The following is a 22,022-nucleotide window of genomic DNA, read 5'->3' on the forward strand; positions in this document are numbered from 1 at the left end:
GCTATCCTGGCTGATGACGGCTGATAGCCAGAAACCGGTCCTAGGATGCTTGATTCCGGTCCAGGGAAGACATGGCTTGGCAGTTCGGGCTGGACTGTTCCCATGAGGCACAGGGTCAAGACTGATTTGCATATGGCCATGTCTAAACTGGGGTGGTGTAGTGGGCAAAAGAACGATGGATTTAACCCAGATCTCTTGACTGGGGGAGAATGTATGCATTGTCAGCATTCCGTCCATCATTTGTTTGTTGTAACGCTTTTCGCCCTAAGTGGGATGGGTATTCCCAGACGTGGGACCCGTGCTCACTACGCCACTGGAGTCAAGCTATCCTGGCTGATGACGGCTGATAGCCAGAAACCGGTCCTAGGATGCTTGATTCCGGTCCAGGGAAGACATGGCTTGGCAGTTCGGGCTGGACTGTTCCCATGAGGCACAGGGTCAAGACTGATTTGCATATGGCCATGTCTAAACTGGGGTGGTGTAGTGGGCAAAAGAACGATGGATTTAACCCAGATCTCTTGACTGGGGGAGAATGTATGCATTGTCAGCATTCCGTCCATCATTTGTTTGTTGTAACGCTTTTCGCCCTAAGTGGGATGGGTATTCCCAGACGTGGGACCCGTGCTCACTACGCCACTGGAGTCAAGCTATCCTGGCTGATGACGGCTGATAGCCAGAAACCGGTCCTAGGATGCTTGATTCCGGTCCAGGGAAGACATGGCTTGGCAGTTCGGGCTGGACTGTTCCCATGAGGCACAGGGTCAAGACTGATTTGCATATGGCCATGTCTAAACTGGGGTGGTGTAGTGGGCAAAAGAACGATGGATTTAACCCAGATCTCTTGACTGGGGGAGAATGTATGCATTGTCAGCATTCCGTCCATCATTTGTTTGTTGTAACGCTTTTCGCCCTAAGTGGGATGGGTATTCCCAGACGTGGGACCCGTGCTCACTACGCCACTGGAGTCAAGCTATCCTGGCTGATGACGGCTGATAGCCAGAAACCGGTCCTAGGATGCTTGATTCCGGTCCAGGGAAGACATGGCTTGGCAGTTCGGGCTGGACTGTTCCCATGAGGCACAGGGTCAAGACTGATTTGCATATGGCCATGTCTAAACTGGGGTGGTGTAGTGGGCAAAAGAACGATGGATTTAACCCAGATCTCTTGACTGGGGGAGAATGTATGCATTGTCAGCATTCCGTCCATCATTTGTTTGTTGTAACGCTTTTCGCCCTAAGTGGGATGGGTATTCCCAGACGTGGGACCCGTGCTCACTACGCCACTGGAGTCAAGCTATCCTGGCTGATGACGGCTGATAGCCAGAAACCGGTCCTAGGATGCTTGATTCCGGTCCAGGGAAGACATGGCTTGGCAGTTCGGGCTGGACTGTTCCCATGAGGCACAGGGTCAAGACTGATTTGCATATGGCCATGTCTAAACTGGGGTGGTGTAGTGGGCAAAAGAACGATGGATTTAACCCAGATCTCTTGACTGGGGGAGAATGTATGCATTGTCAGCATTCCGTCCATCATTTGTTTGTTGTAACGCTTTTCGCCCTAAGTGGGATGGGTATTCCCAGACGTGGGACCCGTGCTCACTACGCCACTGGAGTCAAGCTATCCTGGCTGATGACGGCTGATAGCCAGAAACCGGTCCTAGGATGCTTGATTCCGGTCCAGGGAAGACATGGCTTGGCAGTTCGGGCTGGACTGTTCCCATGAGGCACAGGGTCAAGACTGATTTGCATATGGCCATGTCTAAACTGGGGTGGTGTAGTGGGCAAAAGAACGATGGATTTAACCCAGATCTCTTGACTGGGGGAGAATGTATGCATTGTCAGCATTCCGTCCATCATTTGTTTGTTGTAACGCTTTTCGCCCTAAGTGGGATGGGTATTCCCAGACGTGGGACCCGTGCTCACTACGCCACTGGAGTCAAGCTATCCTGGCTGATGACGGCTGATAGCCAGAAACCGGTCCTAGGATGCTTGATTCCGGTCCAGGGAAGACATGGCTTGGCAGTTCGGGCTGGACTGTTCCCATGAGGCACAGGGTCAAGACTGATTTGCATATGGCCATGTCTAAACTGGGGTGGTGTAGTGGGCAAAAGAACGATGGATTTAACCCAGATCTCTTGACTGGGGGAGAATGTATGCATTGTCAGCATTCCGTCCATCATTTGTTTGTTGTAACGCTTTTCGCCCTAAGTGGGATGGGTATTCCCAGACGTGGGACCCGTGCTCACTACGCCACTGGAGTCAAGCTATCCTGGCTGATGACGGCTGATAGCCAGAAACCGGTCCTAGGATGCTTGATTCCGGTCCAGGGAAGACATGGCTTGGCAGTTCGGGCTGGACTGTTCCCATGAGGCACAGGGTCAAGACTGATTTGCATATGGCCATGTCTAAACTGGGGTGGTGTAGTGGGCAAAAGAACGATGGATTTAACCCAGATCTCTTGACTGGGGGAGAATGTATGCATTGTCAGCATTCCGTCCATCATTTGTTTGTTGTAACGCTTTTCGCCCTAAGTGGGATGGGTATTCCCAGACGTGGGACCCGTGCTCACTACGCCACTGGAGTCAAGCTATCCTGGCTGATGACGGCTGATAGCCAGAAACCGGTCCTAGGATGCTTGATTCCGGTCCAGGGAAGACATGGCTTGGCAGTTCGGGCTGGACTGTTCCCATGAGGCACAGGGTCAAGACTGATTTGCATATGGCCATGTCTAAACTGGGGTGGTGTAGTGGGCAAAAGAACGATGGATTTAACCCAGATCTCTTGACTGGGGGAGAATGTATGCATTGTCAGCATTCCGTCCATCATTTGTTTGTTGTAACGCTTTTCGCCCTAAGTGGGATGGGTATTCCCAGACGTGGGACCCGTGCTCACTACGCCACTGGAGTCAAGCTATCCTGGCTGATGACGGCTGATAGCCAGAAACCGGTCCTAGGATGCTTGATTCCGGTCCAGGGAAGACATGGCTTGGCAGTTCGGGCTGGACTGTTCCCATGAGGCACAGGGTCAAGACTGATTTGCATATGGCCATGTCTAAACTGGGGTGGTGTAGTGGGCAAAAGAACGATGGATTTAACCCAGATCTCTTGACTGGGGGAGAATGTATGCATTGTCAGCATTCCGTCCATCATTTGTTTGTTGTAACGCTTTTCGCCCTAAGTGGGATGGGTATTCCCAGACGTGGGACCCGTGCTCACTACGCCACTGGAGTCAAGCTATCCTGGCTGATGACGGCTGATAGCCAGAAACCGGTCCTAGGATGCTTGATTCCGGTCCAGGGAAGACATGGCTTGGCAGTTCGGGCTGGACTGTTCCCATGAGGCACAGGGTCAAGACTGATTTGCATATGGCCATGTCTAAACTGGGGTGGTGTAGTGGGCAAAAGAACGATGGATTTAACCCAGATCTCTTGACTGGGGGAGAATGTATGCATTGTCAGCATTCCGTCCATCATTTGTTTGTTGTAACGCTTTTCGCCCTAAGTGGGATGGGTATTCCCAGACGTGGGACCCGTGCTCACTACGCCACTGGAGTCAAGCTATCCTGGCTGATGACGGCTGATAGCCAGAAACCGGTCCTAGGATGCTTGATTCCGGTCCAGGGAAGACATGGCTTGGCAGTTCGGGCTGGACTGTTCCCATGAGGCACAGGGTCAAGACTGATTTGCATATGGCCATGTCTAAACTGGGGTGGTGTAGTGGGCAAAAGAACGATGGATTTAACCCAGATCTCTTGACTGGGGGAGAATGTATGCATTGTCAGCATTCCGTCCATCATTTGTTTGTTGTAACGCTTTTCGCCCTAAGTGGGATGGGTATTCCCAGACGTGGGACCCGTGCTCACTACGCCACTGGAGTCAAGCTATCCTGGCTGATGACGGCTGATAGCCAGAAACCGGTCCTAGGATGCTTGATTCCGGTCCAGGGAAGACATGGCTTGGCAGTTCGGGCTGGACTGTTCCCATGAGGCACAGGGTCAAGACTGATTTGCATATGGCCATGTCTAAACTGGGGTGGTGTAGTGGGCAAAAGAACGATGGATTTAACCCAGATCTCTTGACTGGGGGAGAATGTATGCATTGTCAGCATTCCGTCCATCATTTGTTTGTTGTAACGCTTTTCGCCCTAAGTGGGATGGGTATTCCCAGACGTGGGACCCGTGCTCACTACGCCACTGGAGTCAAGCTATCCTGGCTGATGACGGCTGATAGCCAGAAACCGGTCCTAGGATGCTTGATTCCGGTCCAGGGAAGACATGGCTTGGCAGTTCGGGCTGGACTGTTCCCATGAGGCACAGGGTCAAGACTGATTTGCATATGGCCATGTCTAAACTGGGGTGGTGTAGTGGGCAAAAGAACGATGGATTTAACCCAGATCTCTTGACTGGGGGAGAATGTATGCATTGTCAGCATTCCGTCCATCATTTGTTTGTTGTAACGCTTTTCGCCCTAAGTGGGATGGGTATTCCCAGACGTGGGACCCGTGCTCACTACGCCACTGGAGTCAAGCTATCCTGGCTGATGACGGCTGATAGCCAGAAACCGGTCCTAGGATGCTTGATTCCGGTCCAGGGAAGACATGGCTTGGCAGTTCGGGCTGGACTGTTCCCATGAGGCACAGGGTCAAGACTGATTTGCATATGGCCATGTCTAAACTGGGGTGGTGTAGTGGGCAAAAGAACGATGGATTTAACCCAGATCTCTTGACTGGGGGAGAATGTATGCATTGTCAGCATTCCGTCCATCATTTGTTTGTTGTAACGCTTTTCGCCCTAAGTGGGATGGGTATTCCCAGACGTGGGACCCGTGCTCACTACGCCACTGGAGTCAAGCTATCCTGGCTGATGACGGCTGATAGCCAGAAACCGGTCCTAGGATGCTTGATTCCGGTCCAGGGAAGACATGGCTTGGCAGTTCGGGCTGGACTGTTCCCATGAGGCACAGGGTCAAGACTGATTTGCATATGGCCATGTCTAAACTGGGGTGGTGTAGTGGGCAAAAGAACGATGGATTTAACCCAGATCTCTTGACTGGGGGAGAATGTATGCATTGTCAGCATTCCGTCCATCATTTGTTTGTTGTAACGCTTTTCGCCCTAAGTGGGATGGGTATTCCCAGACGTGGGACCCGTGCTCACTACGCCACTGGAGTCAAGCTATCCTGGCTGATGACGGCTGATAGCCAGAAACCGGTCCTAGGATGCTTGATTCCGGTCCAGGGAAGACATGGCTTGGCAGTTCGGGCTGGACTGTTCCCATGAGGCACAGGGTCAAGACTGATTTGCATATGGCCATGTCTAAACTGGGGTGGTGTAGTGGGCAAAAGAACGATGGATTTAACCCAGATCTCTTGACTGGGGGAGAATGTATGCATTGTCAGCATTCCGTCCATCTTTTGTTTGTTGTAACGCTTTTCGCCCTAAGTGGGATGGGTATTCCCAGACGTGGGACCCGTGCTCACTACGCCACTGGAGTCAAGCTATCCTGGCTGATGACGGCTGATAGCCAGAAACCGGTCCTAGGATGCTTGATTCCGGTCCAGGGAAGACATGGCTTGGCAGTTCGGGCTGGACTGTTCCCATGAGGCACAGGGTCAAGACTGATTTGCATATGGCCATGTCTAAACTGGGGTGGTGTAGTGGGCAAAAGAACGATGGATTTAACCCAGATCTCTTGACTGGGGGAGAATGTATGCATTGTCAGCATTCCGTCCATCATTTGTTTGTTGTAACGCTTTTCGCCCTAAGTGGGATGGGTATTCCCAGACGTGGGACCCGTGCTCACTACGCCACTGGAGTCAAGCTATCCTGGCTGATGACGGCTGATAGCCAGAAACCGGTCCTAGGATGCTTGATTCCGGTCCAGGGAAGACATGGCTTGGCAGTTCGGGCTGGACTGTTCCCATGAGGCACAGGGTCAAGACTGATTTGCATATGGCCATGTCTAAACTGGGGTGGTGTAGTGGGCAAAAGAACGATGGATTTAACCCAGATCTCTTGACTGGGGGAGAATGTATGCATTGTCAGCATTCCGTCCATCATTTGTTTGTTGTAACGCATGATTTCTTAGAGGCAATTGTTGATTCACCTGGATGAGTTCATCAAGTTCCCAACCCCTGAACAGTTGACTGCGGTCAAGCGTGGATTCTATGCCCTGGGAGGGATGCCCCATGTCATTGGGTCCATAGATGGGACACATGTAGCTTTGGTACCACCACACACACGGGAGGTGGCGTACCGCAATCGAAAGCACTACCACTCCATCAATGCCCTTGTGGTGTGTCAGTCCAACATGGTGATTTCACATGTCTGTGCTCGTTTTCCAGGATCAGCACACGATGCCTACATCATGAGGCGTAGCAGGATGCCTGAAATGATGATGCAGCTGCGCAACGAACGAGCATGTGTTGTTGGTGGGTACAGTCTGTCTGTCCTGTATTTTGCATAGCCTACCAGCACGACCGCTTCACCACTTCTAACGATGTCCATGTGCTTCCCATGTAGGGGACGCTGGCTATCCCAACATGCCTTGGCTGCTCACACCTCTCCGCAACCCCATCACGCCGGCCCAGCTCCGCTACAACACCGCCCATGGCCGGACAAGGCGAGTGATAGAGAGGACGTTTGGCCTGCTGAAGAGCCGATTCAGGTGCCTACACAAGACCGGTGGCGCACTCCCATATGCCCCGGCGAAGGTCTGCAAGATCTTCATGGTCTGCTGCATGCTGCACAACATGGCAGTTGAAAGAGCTGTGCCACTCATCCTGGATCAACATGACGAGGACCATCCACCTGTGGAGGACGAAGGGCTTGGCAATGGGGCTAGTGATGTGGAGGATGTGGAGCCGCAAGAGGACATCCGGACTCGGCTTATACGCGACTTCTTTGCTTAGTGGTGAGTACCAGTGTCTGAGTGTGCACGCATTGGTCCCCGTGTGGCATGTGTTGTGATGTGTGTGTCCACCTGCATGTATGGCACGTGAGTCAGAGGTGTGTGTGGGTGTGTCACTGGAGTGATGGTGGCAGTGATGGTTGTATTTCCCCAGTCATAATTGTGACCTAGCATGTTGTCATCCATAAATGTGTCGAGTAAATGCACATGCAAGTGGCTGTGCTTTTTGTGGCTGACTTCTTGTGTGTCTCTCTTCCCCAGGTACTTGCGCATGCCGTCTGCTGCTTGCATTGTTGTGGCACTGCTATTCCTCATGGACATGACATCGTGGGCTGACTCAGCGTTACAGGCACGGACACGTTTGGAAGTCTCCATAGGGTAAGGGATGCATCTGGGGTGTATTGGGTGTGGCAGTTGTTCACGATGTATGCACACTGCCCCTGTCGATGTTTGGTTCCTCTGCAGCCATGTAGCATCACCATGGGACACGACATGCAGCTGTGTACACCTGAATAGATGGTCTGCCTGGTTGACAGTCATCAGTGATGGGATAGGGGATTGTGATGATGGCATCAATGTGTATGACACTGCCCTCGGACACATACGGTTAGCATTGGCTTGACATGGTGTGGGACTTCCACATCAGCGGATCTATGGTGTATGGCAGTCTCTCCGTGAGCAGCTGTGGGTGTTTAGCTGTTAGCCGACGCTTGTGTGCCAGTTCCATGGCGAACACGCATTTGTGCTGCAGAAGGGGGGTGCCAGTGATGGACCCACATGTTACTCCACATGATGTGTTCATGTGTACTTCAAGTTGCCTCTGCAATCCCGAAAACATGACTAATAAAGGTGTCCCCATGCCTCCAAGGTGCCTCTTCTCAGTCAATGCTGGTGTGTTGCCACGGTGCATCCAGCATGTCTGGCATGGTATTCCCTGATTGTGGCTATGTGTCAATGTGTCGAGTAGCAAGATGCATGCTGTGTGTGTGGGCTGAGACTGTGTATTGGCCATGATGTCCATGACTGTGTGGGTATTGTGACATGTGCCATCCCCATGCATCCAACGTTGTCCAGGACCCCATTCTCTGCATCCACCGGACTCAAGCTTGCAGGACATGGTTCTGCCACCTGTCTACACATACCTGGGTGCCCCCCAGGACACTGGACTGGATCCCTGACCTCTGCGCATGACTGTTGCTGTACTCAATGTGTCTGTCAGCACGGTTGTTCGGCCACCCCCTCAGCTGGTTGGACCCATCACGGGTGTGTATGGTGCTCCATGTCTGTCTTGCCTAATACACTGTGACCCATGTGTCCTGTGCCTGACTCAGGCCCCAGGGTGTGGATGGTTGAAGACAAAAGATGACTCAGGCATGTTTAGACTTTATAAGACACATGTTAGGTAATAATGCAACCAGCAGGCATCTACTCTTCATAGTGTGATTTATTATTGGGGGGGGGGGGGGACAAAGTGAGGGGCTTTCCGGGAGTTTGGAATCCAAAGTTCAGTAGGGGAGTTGGTGTCCTTGCCGTTTGAAATCCTCAGAGTCCATGCCACAGTCTTTGTCAACATTGGTCAGCCAGTGACCAGCAGGGCCATGTGGCAGAGAATGTCTCTTGATGCTGTGATGCTGTTGGTCCAGTGGGCCAGGTGCCAGGCCAGGTGTCCTGGGAGATGGTGATGTAGCGCCGACCCTCACGGTCCTTTCCGTGGACGACCCGGCCTCCTGCGGGGACCCTCAGCAGCAGGCCGTGACGACGTCTGGGATGCTCCATCGGATGTTTCCTCCTCCTCCTCCTGATCCCTCCCTGTGGGTGGTGATGTTCTCCGCCTTCTGGCACAGGGAGGGTCGGCCATGTTGTCGGCCATCCGACCGAGTGCATCGTGAATCCCCTGGAACGCCGTCACTTGCTCAGCCTGTCTGTCCTCCATCCTCCGTTGGTGTCGCAGTAGACAGGCATGTTGCTGGGCCTGCTGGGTCTTTATCTCATCGAGGGTCCCCTTGATCTCAGTGAGGGTGGACACAACCTGGGCCATGCCCGTGGTGTCCTGCCGGTATGTGTCCATGATGTCACGGACATGGGCAAATACCGGTTCCCCAGCCAACTGGTCAGGCTCGCGCCTCCGCCGTCCTCCACTCCCACCACCCCTGCCCACTTGCACCTGGCCTGCCCTTGTGGGTACATCGGGTCTCCGGGACCCCTGAGGGGTGGCATTGGCGTTGTCACCTGCCTCCTCCTGGGTGCCCGGGACACCGTGTCCCTCCTGGCCAGCCTGGCTGCATTGTGGTGTTGGGGCAGGGATCCTGGGTGTCTCCTGGGATGTGGCAGGAGTGGGGGTGGTGGTTGGCACAGTTGTACCTGACGCAGGTGCTGCAGGTGGTTGGACACCAGAGGGGCCAGGTCGGTCGGGGTCGTCCACAGAGTGGTGAGAGTGGTCGCTGCCGGTGGGATCGGGCTCCCGCAGATCCGGGTCCTGTGAGTCTTCCCCCCCAGTGTTGGGGGGTGAACCACGACGTTGACCTGTGTGTGAGAGAGACAATGTTAATTTTGGTCCATGCAACATCCATGTTTCATCAGTTTCAAAGTTGGGACATTTCCTCTTGGCATTGGGATCTGTCTTGCATTCCACTCACAGTGCACTTGTGCATGGGTGTGTCCCTTGGGCACCACTTTGGCCCCTTTAACTATGTGTGGCACGGTCTTCCTTGCTGCGTCAAGTGTGACTGCAGTCAGCAGTGGAGTGGGCAGGTGTGGCGAGCCATGCATTGGCGCCTTCTGTGTAGCACTGTACATGTGCACATGGAGTGGATCCACACACTTATATGGTCCAGGTAGCTGTCGTTGTGCTCGTGAACAGGTTGTGACATGGCCCTGTGTTTTGCCATGGGGAAGAGGGGGGGTTCTGGGACTGGCCACCCTTGGCTACATGCACGCAGTCTACCTGCTGACGAGCAGACATTCGCACACGCCACACGGCTGATTTGCTCTCCTTGTGTCTCGCTCCCTCTCTGTCCCCCTCTCCCTCCCTCTCTGTCCCCCTCTCCCTCCCTCCGTGTGTCAGCCTCCTCCCTCTGTCCCCCTCTCCCTCCCTCTCTGTCCCCCTCTCCCTCCATCTGTGTGTCAGCCTCCTCCCTCTGTCCGTCTCCCTGTGTCTCCCTCCCTCTCTGTCACCCTCTCCCTCCCTCTCTGTCCCCCTCTCCCTCCATCTGTGTGTCAGCCTCCTCCCTCTGTCCGTCTCCCTGTGTCTCCCTCACTCTCTGTCACCCTCTCCCTCCCTCTCTGTCCCCCTCTCCCTCCCTCCGTGTGTCAGCCTCCTCCCTCTGTCCCCCTCTCCCTCCCTCTCTGTCCCCCTCTCCCTCCATCTGTGTGTCAGCCTCCTCCCTCTGTCCGTCTCCCTGTGTCTCCCTCCCTCTCTGTCACCCTCTCCCTCCCTCTCTGTCCCCCTCTCCCTCCATCTGTGTGTCAGCCTCCTCCCTCTGTCCGTCTCCCTCCCTCTCTGTCACCCTCTCCCTCCCTCTCTGTCCCCCTCTCCCTCCCTCCGTGTGTCAGCCTCCTCCCTCTGTCCCCCTCTCCCTCCCTCTCTGTCCCCCTCTCCCTCCCTCTCTGTCCCCCTCTCCCTCCCTCTGTGTGTCAGCCTCCTCCCTCTGTCCATCTCCCTGTGTCTCCCTCCCTCTCTGTCACCCTCTCCCTCCCTCTCTGTCCCCCTCTCCCTCCCTCTGTGTGTCAGCCTCCTCCCTCTGTCCGTCTCCCTGTGTCTCCCTCCCTCTGTGTCCCCCTCTCCCTCCCTCTGTGTGTCACCCTCTGTCACCTCAGCCCAGCTTCCTGGGCACACACTGTTAGCAGATCTTTGAGTGGCCCTTGGCTTGTTGATGTGAGTTTGTTTCTGATCTCCAGGCACCCATTGGGTGTGATGTGTGTCTGTGCGCTGCTGCTGTGGTGGTGTGTGCTGCCACTCTTTCACAATGTTGGCTGTTCATTAGCTGCTGTCATGTGCAAAACAGTGCCTTCACCCCCATGTGTTGATGCAAGGCGTCCGCCATTTGCTGGCAAGTCATTCCTGTGTTGGGACACACTGTTTGTCTGGCTGTGACCTAGGCCATATGGGCAGAGGGCATTGTTGTCTGCTTCGGAGTTGCACTATGTGATTCTTGGGGCCCAGCCTCCCGCCATCCGGGTTACCGTGTCATGTGTTGGTGTCTTCTGTGGCCTGTGACTTGACATTGTCCAGCTGGGTGCATGGGGCATGGTGGCAGCAGTGGCATGTGCGTGCTCATGGAGTGTGGTTGAGTCATGCGATGGCTTGGGGTGGTTGCGTGCCTGTTAGTGATTTTGGTTGTGGATGCCGTTCCCCCCATGTGAGGTGCGTTGTTTGTGTACTCACCCGGGCCTCGGAGTCCTTCTAATCCTTCGACTGCCTCCACCGGCAGTATGGCCATCACCCTCTCCTCCCAGGGATGGTAGTGTACGGGTCTGCGGGAGGGCCCTCCTCCGGTGGCGTTGGCCTGGTCGTGTTCCTCCTGCCTCTTGGCTCGGACCCTCCTCCGCAGATCGTACCACCTGTTCTGGCATTCCTGCCTGGTCCTTCTGGTGTCCCCAACAGCATTCACAGCATCGATTATGGTCTGCCACATGGCTGTTTTTGCTACCATGCTGGTGTTTCTGACCAATGTTCCAAAGAGCTGTGGCTCGACTCTGAGGATTTCATCAACAAGAACCTCCAACTCTCGGTTACTGAACTTTGGATTCTTGGTAGTGGGCATGGTGAGGGGTGTGGGTGTGGATGGTGGGGGGGGGGTGTGGATGGTGGGGGGGGTGTGTGGATGGTTGTGGGTGTGTGGGTGTGGTTGTGCAGGTGTGTGTGTGTGTGAATGTGATGAGGGTGTGTTTGTGAAGGTGGTTGTGTGGAGATGTGCAAGTGTAAGGTGTGGTGAAGCTTGTAGTAAGGTGCTGTAAGTTGTCTGTGGTGTCTGGCAGCAGTGAGTCTGTTGCAAAGGCTCATGGTTTGTGTGTGTGGGCCCTTTTTATTGGTCCATTGGTGGGTGTGGCTGTGTTTGAAGTTTGGGTGGGTGTGTTATAAGGAGTGGTGGTGTTTAGGGCCTCTGTTTGTTTTTGGCAGTTGCAGGTCAGTGAAGGTGTTATTTTAGTGGTTGTTGGCCATGTTTAGTGGCTTTGTGCCATTGGAATAGTGTATTCTTGTGTTGTTTTGTTTTGTCCTGGTTGTGTCCGTGCGTTTTGAGCGTGTGTACGGTGTGTAGATGGGCCATTTGGTTGTACGGTGCTGTCCTTGTGTGTGGCTTGGCACGACTCGTACATGCGGTTGTGATGTTGGGGCATGGGGTGCGCTCCGTACTTAGGAGGTTGTGGTGGGGGTGCAACTCGAACGTACTGGGGTGTGGGTACACGGTGGTACGACACGTACAGGGGTGGGGGTACGACTCGAACGTACTAGGGTGTGGGTACACGGTGGTACGACACGTACAGGGGTGGGGGTACGACTCGAACGTACTGGGGTGTACTTAGACGGGGTACGACACGTACAGGGGTGGGGGTACGACTCGAACGTACTGGGGTGTGGGTACACGGTGGTACGACATGTACAGGGGTGGGGGTACGACTCGAACGTACTGGGGTGTGGGTACACGGTGGTACGACACGTACAGGGGTGGGGGTACGACTCGAACGTACTGGGGTGTACTTAGACGGGGTACGACACGTACAGGGGTGGGGGTACGACTCGAACGTACTGGGGTGTGGGTACACGGTGGTACGACACGTACAGGGGTGGGGGTACGACTCGAACGTACTGGGGTGTGGGTACACGGTGGTACGACACGTACAGGGGTGGGGGTACGACTCGAACGTACTGGGGTGTACTTAGACGGTGGTACGACATGTACAGGGGTGGGGGTACGACTCGAACGTACTGGGGTGTGGGTACACGGTGGTACGACACGTACAGGGGTGGGGGTACGACTCGAACGTAGTGGGGTGTAGGTACACGGGGGTATGACACGTACAGGGGTGGGGGTACGACTCGAACGTACTGGGGTGTGGGTACACGGTGGTACGACACGTACAGGGGTGGGGGTACGACTCGAACATAGTGGGGTGTCGGTACACGGGGGTATGACACGTACAGGGGTGGGGGTACGACTCGAACGTAGTGGGGTGTAGGTACACGGGGGTATGACACGTACAGGGGTGGGGGTATGACTCGAACGTTCTGGGGTGTGGGTACACGGTGGTACGACACGTACAGGGGTGGGGGTACGACTCGAACGTACTGGGGTGTGGGTACACGGTGGTACGACACGTACAGGGGTGGGGGTATGACTCGAACGTACTGGGGTGTGGGTACACGGTGGTACGACACGTACAGGGGTGGGGGTACGACTCGAACGTACTGGGGTGTACTTAGACGGTGGTACGACACGTACAGGGGTGGGGGTACGACTCGAACGTACTGGGGTGTGGGTACACGGTGGTACGACACGTACAGGGGTGGGGGTACGACTCGAACGTAGTGGGGTGTAGGTACACGGGGGTATGACACGTACAGGGGTGGGGGTATGACTCGAACGTACTGGGGTGTGGGTACACGGTGGTACGACACGTACAGGGGTGGGGGTACGACTCGAACGTAGTGGGGTGTAGGTACACGGGGGTATGACACGTACAGGGGTGGGGGTACGACTCGAACGTACTGGGGTGTGGGTACACGGTGGTACGACACGTACAGGGGTGGGGGTACGACTCGAACATAGTGGGGTGTAGGTACACGGGGGTATGACACGTACAGGGGTGGGGGTACGACTCGAACGTAGTGGGGTGTAGGTACACGGGGGTATGACATGTACAGGGGTGGGGGTACGACTCGAACGTACTGGGGTGTGGGTACACGGTGGTACGACACGTACAGGGGTGGGGGTACGACTCGAACGTACTGGGGTGTACTTAGACGGTGGTACGACCCGTACAGGGGTGGGGGTACGACTCGAACGTACTGGGGTGTGGGTACACGGTGGTACGACACGTACAGGGGTGGGGGTACGACTCGAACGTAGTGGGGTGTAGGTACACGGGGGTATGACACGTACAGGGGTGGGGGTACGACTCGAACGTACTGGGGTGTGGGTACACGGTGGTACGACACGTACAGGGGTGGGGGTACGACTCGAACGTAGTGGGGTGTAGGTACACGGGGGTATGACACGTACAGGGGTGGGGGTACGACTCGAACGTACTGGGGTGTGGGTACACGGTGGTACGACACGTACAGGGGTGGGGGTACGACTCGAACGTACTGGGGTGTACTTAGACGGGGGTACGACACGTACAGGAGTGGGGGTACGACTCGAACGTACTGGGGTGTGGGTACACGGTGGTACGACACGTACAGGGGTGGGGGTACGACTCGAACGTACTGGGGTGTGGGTACACGGTGGTACGACATGTACAGGGGTGGGGGTACGACTCGAACGTAGTGGGGTGTAGGTACACGGGGGTATGACACGTACAGGGGTGGGGGTACGACTCGAACGTAGTGGGGTGTAGGTACACGGGGGTATGACACGTACAGGGGTGGGGGTACGACTCGAACGTACTGGGGTGTGGGTACACGGTGGTATGACACGTACAGGGGTGGGGGTACGACTCGAACGTACTGGGGTGTGGGTACACGGTGGTACGACACGTACAGGGGTGGGGGTACGACTCGACCGTACTGGGGTGTGGGTACACGGTGGTACGACACGTACAGGGGTGGGGGTACGACTCGAACGTACTGGGGTGTAGGTACACAGGGGTATGACACGTAGAGGGGTGGGGGTACGACTCGATCGTACTGGGGTGTACATACACGGGTGGGGGTTCGACACGTACACGGGTGTACATACAGGGGGGGGGTGTACATTAACGGGGAGTACGACTCGAACGTATGGATGCTGGGGAGAGTGTTTGGCGCGTATGCGGGCACATATCTCCATGGTTGCAATGGGAGTTCGGTGCGGACTGTGTTTTTACCATACGGTTGTGAGTTCGGACGCACGGGTGGGATCGTGATTCCTCGGTCGGACTTGACTTTTCACGTTTGTACGGTAAATCGTCCGAGGACGTGTCGGACACATTTTCCGACCCGAGGACGTGTGGGGAATGATTCCGAATGCGGTTCGTATGGACTTTTTACCATGCGAATCGTGATTGCCAGTTCGTACGGAACTTGTACGATTCGTACGGTAAAAAGACCGGATACGAGTCGCACGGGGATTTTTTCTACCGGATCGTAATCGGCACTATATGTTCTTTAACTTTCAGAGACTACATCAACTAAACAGCATTTTGTCTACAAAGAACATCTTCATTCAAATACAACCAAAAACACTTGGTAAGTATATATAAAAAAGTTTTTTTGTTTCCTATTTTCATAGAAATATATAAAGTACTATTGCATATATTTTCATATACATTTTTTCCAGATTTCTAACACATCACAATGACAGAAGAAGCCCAATTTATAACATCGTAGAAAGGAAAATTCCTATTGTGTTACATGGGTTACACATACACCCAAGAAAAGCAGACGGAACGAAAAGTGAACTGGAAGTGTTCTAAATATTATTCTAACAAATGCTACGGACGAGCAACAACAAGAGAAACAACTGTACTATATACAAGAGAGCATAACCATCCACCCAATCTCTCTGAAATAGAAGTCAGATCAACCCTTGAAAATATAAAAGAATTAAGCACTGGTTCACAAACTGCTACAAGTGTAATCCTAAAAGAACTATTACCTAGAGTGCCCAAAGAAGCAAGAGGCCAATTACCATCAATTGCTTCTATAAAAAGAACAATTGCTAGGACCAAAAAATCAACCACAACAACAATACCATCCCCTAAAACTTTTCAAGATATCATCATTCCACCAGAATTAACTATCACCCACAATAATGAACCTTTTATTTTTTTTTATAACAAAAGTACAGAAAAAAGAATCATAATGTTTGCTACTGCAAACAATATAACTAAACTCCAACAATGCCAAACATGGATGATGGATGGCACCTTTACAATATGCCCAAAACCATTCTACCAGCTTTACACAATACACGGTCAATATCACAACACTTCCATACCTTTAATCTATGCACTATTACCTAACAAACAAAACACAACATATAATGAAATGCTAGGAAAACTAAAACAAGAATCAAATGATTTTTCCCCTGAAAGAATTATCATAGACTTTGAGCAAGCCATGATAAATTGCATTCTAAAACTGTACCCCCATACAGCTATCCAAGGATGTTACTTCCATCTAAACCAATGTATATGGAGACATTTACAAAAATCTTCACTAAGGTGCCGATTACGATCCGATAAAAACCGGGTACGAACCGTCGGTCGGAGCGTTTTCTCCGTCCGACTCGTACCCGGTCGTAAAACTTTACAAACATGGAATTACGATTCGCACGGAAACACCATTTCCGTACGAATCGTAAAAAACACGGACCGACGAAAATATACATACGAATGTGATCCGGGAATGCTGCGACGTGACGTCGGGACGCTTTCAGGCAGCGTTTCACGACCCAGGAACCACGATTCGAACCGACAGCAGTCCGGACGGCAATATTTTCATGGCACCCAAAAAGTGCCGGAAAAGCGAAGTACGTCGCGAAACGACCAGAGTAGGTGGGCCGGTACGCGCCGTACCCCCCCGCCCCCGTACGTACGCGCCGACCCCCCCAGCCCCCGTATGTACGCGCCGACCCCCCCAGCCCCCGTACGTACGCGCCGACCCCCCCAGCCCCCGTACGTACGCGCCGACCCCCCCAGCCCCCGTATGTACACGCCGACCCCCCCAGCCCCTGTACGTACGCGCCGACCCCCCCCCAGCCCCCGTACGTACGCGCCGACCCCCCCAGCCCTCGTATGTGCGCGCTGACCCCCCCAGCCCCCGTACGTACGCGCCGACCCCCCCAGCCCCCGTATGTACGCGCCGACCCCCCCAGCCCCCGTACGTACGTGCCGACCCCCCCAGCCCCCGTATGTACGCGCCGACCCCCCCAGCCCCCGTACGTACACGCCGACCCCCCCAGCCCCGTATGTACGCGCCGACCCCCCCAGCCCCCGTATATACGCGCCGACCCCCCCAGCCCCCGTACGTCCGAGTCGTACCCCCCGTGTATGTACACCCGTGTACGTGTCGAACCCCCGTGTATGTACACCCTTGTACGTGTCGAACCCCCGTGTATGTACACCCGTGTACGTACGAGTCGTACCCCCACCCGTGTGTGTACGGTGCGTACCCCCAGCGCGTACATACACGGGTGGGGGTATCACTCGAATGTACACAGGTGTACATACACGGGGGTTCGACACGTACACGGGTGTACATACACGGGGGGTTCGACACGTACACAGGTGTACATACACGGGGGGGTCGACAAGTACACGGGTGTACATACACGGGGGGTTTGACACGTACACGGGTGTACATACACGGGGGGTACGACTCAGACGTACGGGGGCTGTGGGGGGGTCGGCGCGTATGCAGGCACATGTCTCCATGGTTGCTATGGGAGTTCGGTGCGGACGGTGTTTTTTCCATACGGTTGTAACATCGGACGCACGGGATGGATCGTAATTCCGCGGTCGGACTTCACTTTTCATATTTGTACGGTAAATCGTCCGTGGACGTGTCGGACACATTTTCCGACCCGAGGACGTGTGGGGAATACTTCCCAATGCGATTCGTATGGACTTTTTACCATGCGAATCGTAATTGGCAGTTTGTACGGCACTTGTACGATTCGTACGGTAAAAAGACCGGATACGAGTCGTACGGGGAATTTTTTTACCGGATCGTAATCGGCACCCAAGTGTAGAATATGCCACAAACATAACTTTTGCACATCAAATAAAACTTCTAACAGCCCTAGCTTATGTACCAACCACAGATGTTGCAGAACATTACAATCTTTTATTAGAAAGTCCATTCTACAAACAAAATGAAGTAAAGTTATCCCCCCTCTTAGATTATTTTGAGGATACCTGGGTGGGGAGACTACACAGATCAGGCCATAGACGTCAGCCCAAGTTCCAAATACCTTGGTGGAATGTATATGTAAGTACACTCAACCAACAAGCCAAAACTAACAACGCAGTCGAGGGCTGGCATAATGCATTCCTAACTTCTACTGAGAGAACAACTCCAACACTACAAAAACTACTAATTGCCATACAAAAGTAACAAAGTTTCCAAGAATTAAGAATGCAACAATCTGTCCTACAATTAAAACCAAAACAAACTAGACAAACTACTCAAATGTATAATTACCTACAACAACAGGTACAGCTATACCCATCCACAAGAGGACTTGAGTACTTAAATATAATAGCTCAAACTCTCTTCTAAACCCTTTCAAAAATATTAACCCACAATTCTACTAAAACAACTATCACAACATAAAGAAACCACTTTATTATATCACATATTTAATTATGTGGTCTAAAATATATAAATAATTTATATCTACATATATTTAGACAACATAATTAAACAAAACAAGTACACAACAACAATATTAAATATATAAGATTTGCCCACCCACAATTAAAATATTTAAATGAACTTACCTGTCTAGTTGCTCCAATAGGATAATAACATTCCTTCCAAATAAATCCAGGTAGTTCAAAATCCATAGGTATCAAAAATGAATCCAAATAAAATGGAAAAATACAACTGTTTTTCGAAAAAAACGTCTACGCCAAAAAACGACAATCCATTAACCATAAAAATCCCGAAAAATATTAAAAAGATAAATAACCGCTCCTGGAAACCCGAACAATAAAGGAAGTGTAAAATAAATATTAGTAAACACAACTAATACACACTTCCTTTACAAAAAAAACGGTGTTTGAAAGAGACGAAAATATCTTCTCCGTAAAACCTACAAAAGAGAAACAAACATTCCCACCCACACACAAACACACATAATGCACCTAAAAACATCACTACAAACATTATTCAAAGACTATAAAACTTTAACACACCTAAATAACAAAACACTAACAAAGCCGCAAACACGGAACACAACGTAAATTATAAAACCGTATACAAACTATTACTAACACCCTAACTTCTAAAACATCAATCCATACACACTTATTACAACATTACTACTTCCACAAAGCACTTAAAACTATTTAATAATAAAGAAAATAACTCTTACCTTCTCAAACGCGAAACAGCTCCCGACCGCGACCTGGATTCTACCAAAATAACCCAAAACAACAGCGAGCGGTTACAAAATAAAAGACCCAAACAAACATAACAACTAAAAAAATACCAATAAATGCCCTAACTATTTATTTAACATTACACATTACTTTAAAAATTAGTAAAACATTAGAACTAAATACTCTAAAATAATACCTATTTTCTTTATATATGTGAAAATTATTTAACTTATAATAATAAATATAATAAAAAAATATATTTACTAATATAATAATAAAAATGTATATATTACCAAACAAAATGTATAAACATGATATAATTAATATATTGTATCTACAACATACCAAAACTAAAAATAAAAAGAACTATTCTAAAATGTAAACATTTTCAATATTAATTATCTAATATTAATATTAATAATTAAAATATATTAATCATATATTTCAAAACATACAATTTCTTATAAATTCAAATAAAGTCTAAAAATATTGAGTACACAATATAAATTTAAAAATATTAAACAGCTATGAAAATCAGAATTTTTTTTTTTTAAATATTTTGGCTGTTCATATATTAATGTCCAAAATATACATTACAAAAATATATATCCATTATAAAAAAAATATTACAATAATACAAATGTTAAATATTAATTATTTTATTACATGTTTATTTTAATGATTTAATTATTATAATATGCGTAATAATAAACAATATTTTCTCTGTAATTAATATACATTCCAACAACTATAAAACAAATCTTATTTTCCTTTCTACTATTTTATACAAAAATTTGCAATTTGCATTCTGATATAACTTCTATCTTTTATCCAACCAAAACTAAAATCTACAGATTTATTGTAAATTAAAACAAAGTAATTTAACTGTTCCTATTCAACTCTATATTTAATTATAATAATTGCTATTTAACAAACTTAATTAATATACTACTCCCACTACAGACTGAACTTAATTAATTTACTATTCTCACTCCAAAATATATTTAATTAGGGTAGGTGCTGGACACTGAACTTAATTAATTTACTATTCTCACTCCAACCTATATTTAATTAGCGTAGGTGCTGGACACAGAACTTAATTAATTTACTATTCCCTCTCCAGTCTATATTTAATTAAGATAAGTGCTGGACACTGAACTTAATTAATTTACTATTCTCACTCCAACCTATATTAAATTAGAGTAGGTGCTGGACACTGAACTTAATTAATTTACTATTCCCACTCCAGTCTATATTTAATTAAGATAAGTGCTGGACACTGAACTTAATTAATTTACTATTCTCACTCCAACCTATATTAAATTAGAGTAGGTGCTGGACACTGATCTTAATTAATTTACTATTCCCACTCCAGTCTATATTTAATTAAGATAAGTGCTGGACACTGAACTTAATTAATTTACTATTCTCACTCCAACCTATATTTAATTAGAGTATGTGCTGGACACTGAACTTAATTAATTTACTATTCTCACTCCAACCTATATTTAATTAGAGTAGGTGCTGCACACTGAACTTAATTAATTTACTATTCCCACTCCAGTCTATATTTAATTAAGATAAGTGCTGGACACTGAACTTAATAAATTTACTATTCTCACTCCAACCTATATTTAATTAGAGTAGATGCTGGACACAGAACTTAATTAATTTACTATTCCCACTCCAGTCTATATTTAATTAAGATAAGTGCTGGACACTGAACTTAATTAATTTACTATTCTCACTCCAACCTATATTAAATTAGGGTAGGTGCTGGACACTGAACTTAATTAATTTACTATTCCCACTCCAGTCTATATTTAATTAAGATAAGTGCTGGACACTGAACTTAATTAATTTACTATTCTCACTCCAACCTATATTAAATTAGAGTAGGTGCTGGACACTGAACTTAATTAATTTACTATTCCCACTCCAGTCTATATTAAATTAAGATAAGTGCTGGACACTGAACTTAATTAATTTACTATTCTCACTCCAACCTATATTTAATTAGAGTAGGTGCTGGACACTGAACTGAATTAATTTACTATTCCCACTCCAGTCTATATTTAATTAAGATAAGTGCTGGACACTGAACTTAATTAATTTACTATTCTCACTCCAACCTATATTAAATTAGAGTAGGTGCTGGACACTGAACTTAATTAATTTACTATTCCCACTCCAGTCTATATTTAATTAAGATAAGTGCTGGACACTGAACTTAATTAATTTACTATTCTCACTCCAACCTATATTTAATTAGAGTATGTGCTGGACACTGAACTTAATTAATTTACTATTCCCACTCCAGTCTATATTTAATTAAGATAAGTGCTGGACACTGAACTTAATAAATTTACTATTCTCACTCCAACCTATATTTAATTAGAGTAGATGCTGGACACAGAACTTAATTAATTTACTATTCCCACTCCAGTCTATATTTAATTAAGATAAGTGCTGGACACTGAACTTAATTAATTTACTATTCTCACTCCAACCTATATTAAATTAGAGTAGGTGCTGGACACTGAACTTAATTAATTTACTATTCCCACTCCAGTCTATATTTAATTAAGATAAGTGCTGGACACTGAACTTAATTAATTTACTATTCTCACTCCAATTTATATTTAATTAGAGTAGGTGCTGGACACTGAACTGAATTAATTTACTATTCTCACTCCAATCTATATTTAATTAGAGTAGGTGCTGGACACTGAACTGAATTAATTTACTATTCTCACTCCAGTCTCTATTTAATTAACATAAGTGCTGGACACTGAACAGAATAAATTTACTATTCTCACTCCAATCTATATTTAATTATAGTAGGTGCTGGACACTGAACTGAATTAATTTA

The sequence above is a fragment of the Triturus cristatus genome, chromosome 4_2, assembly GCF_964204655.1.
Source record: "Triturus cristatus chromosome 4_2, aTriCri1.1, whole genome shotgun sequence".
Lineage (NCBI taxonomy): Eukaryota > Metazoa > Chordata > Amphibia > Caudata > Salamandridae > Triturus > Triturus cristatus.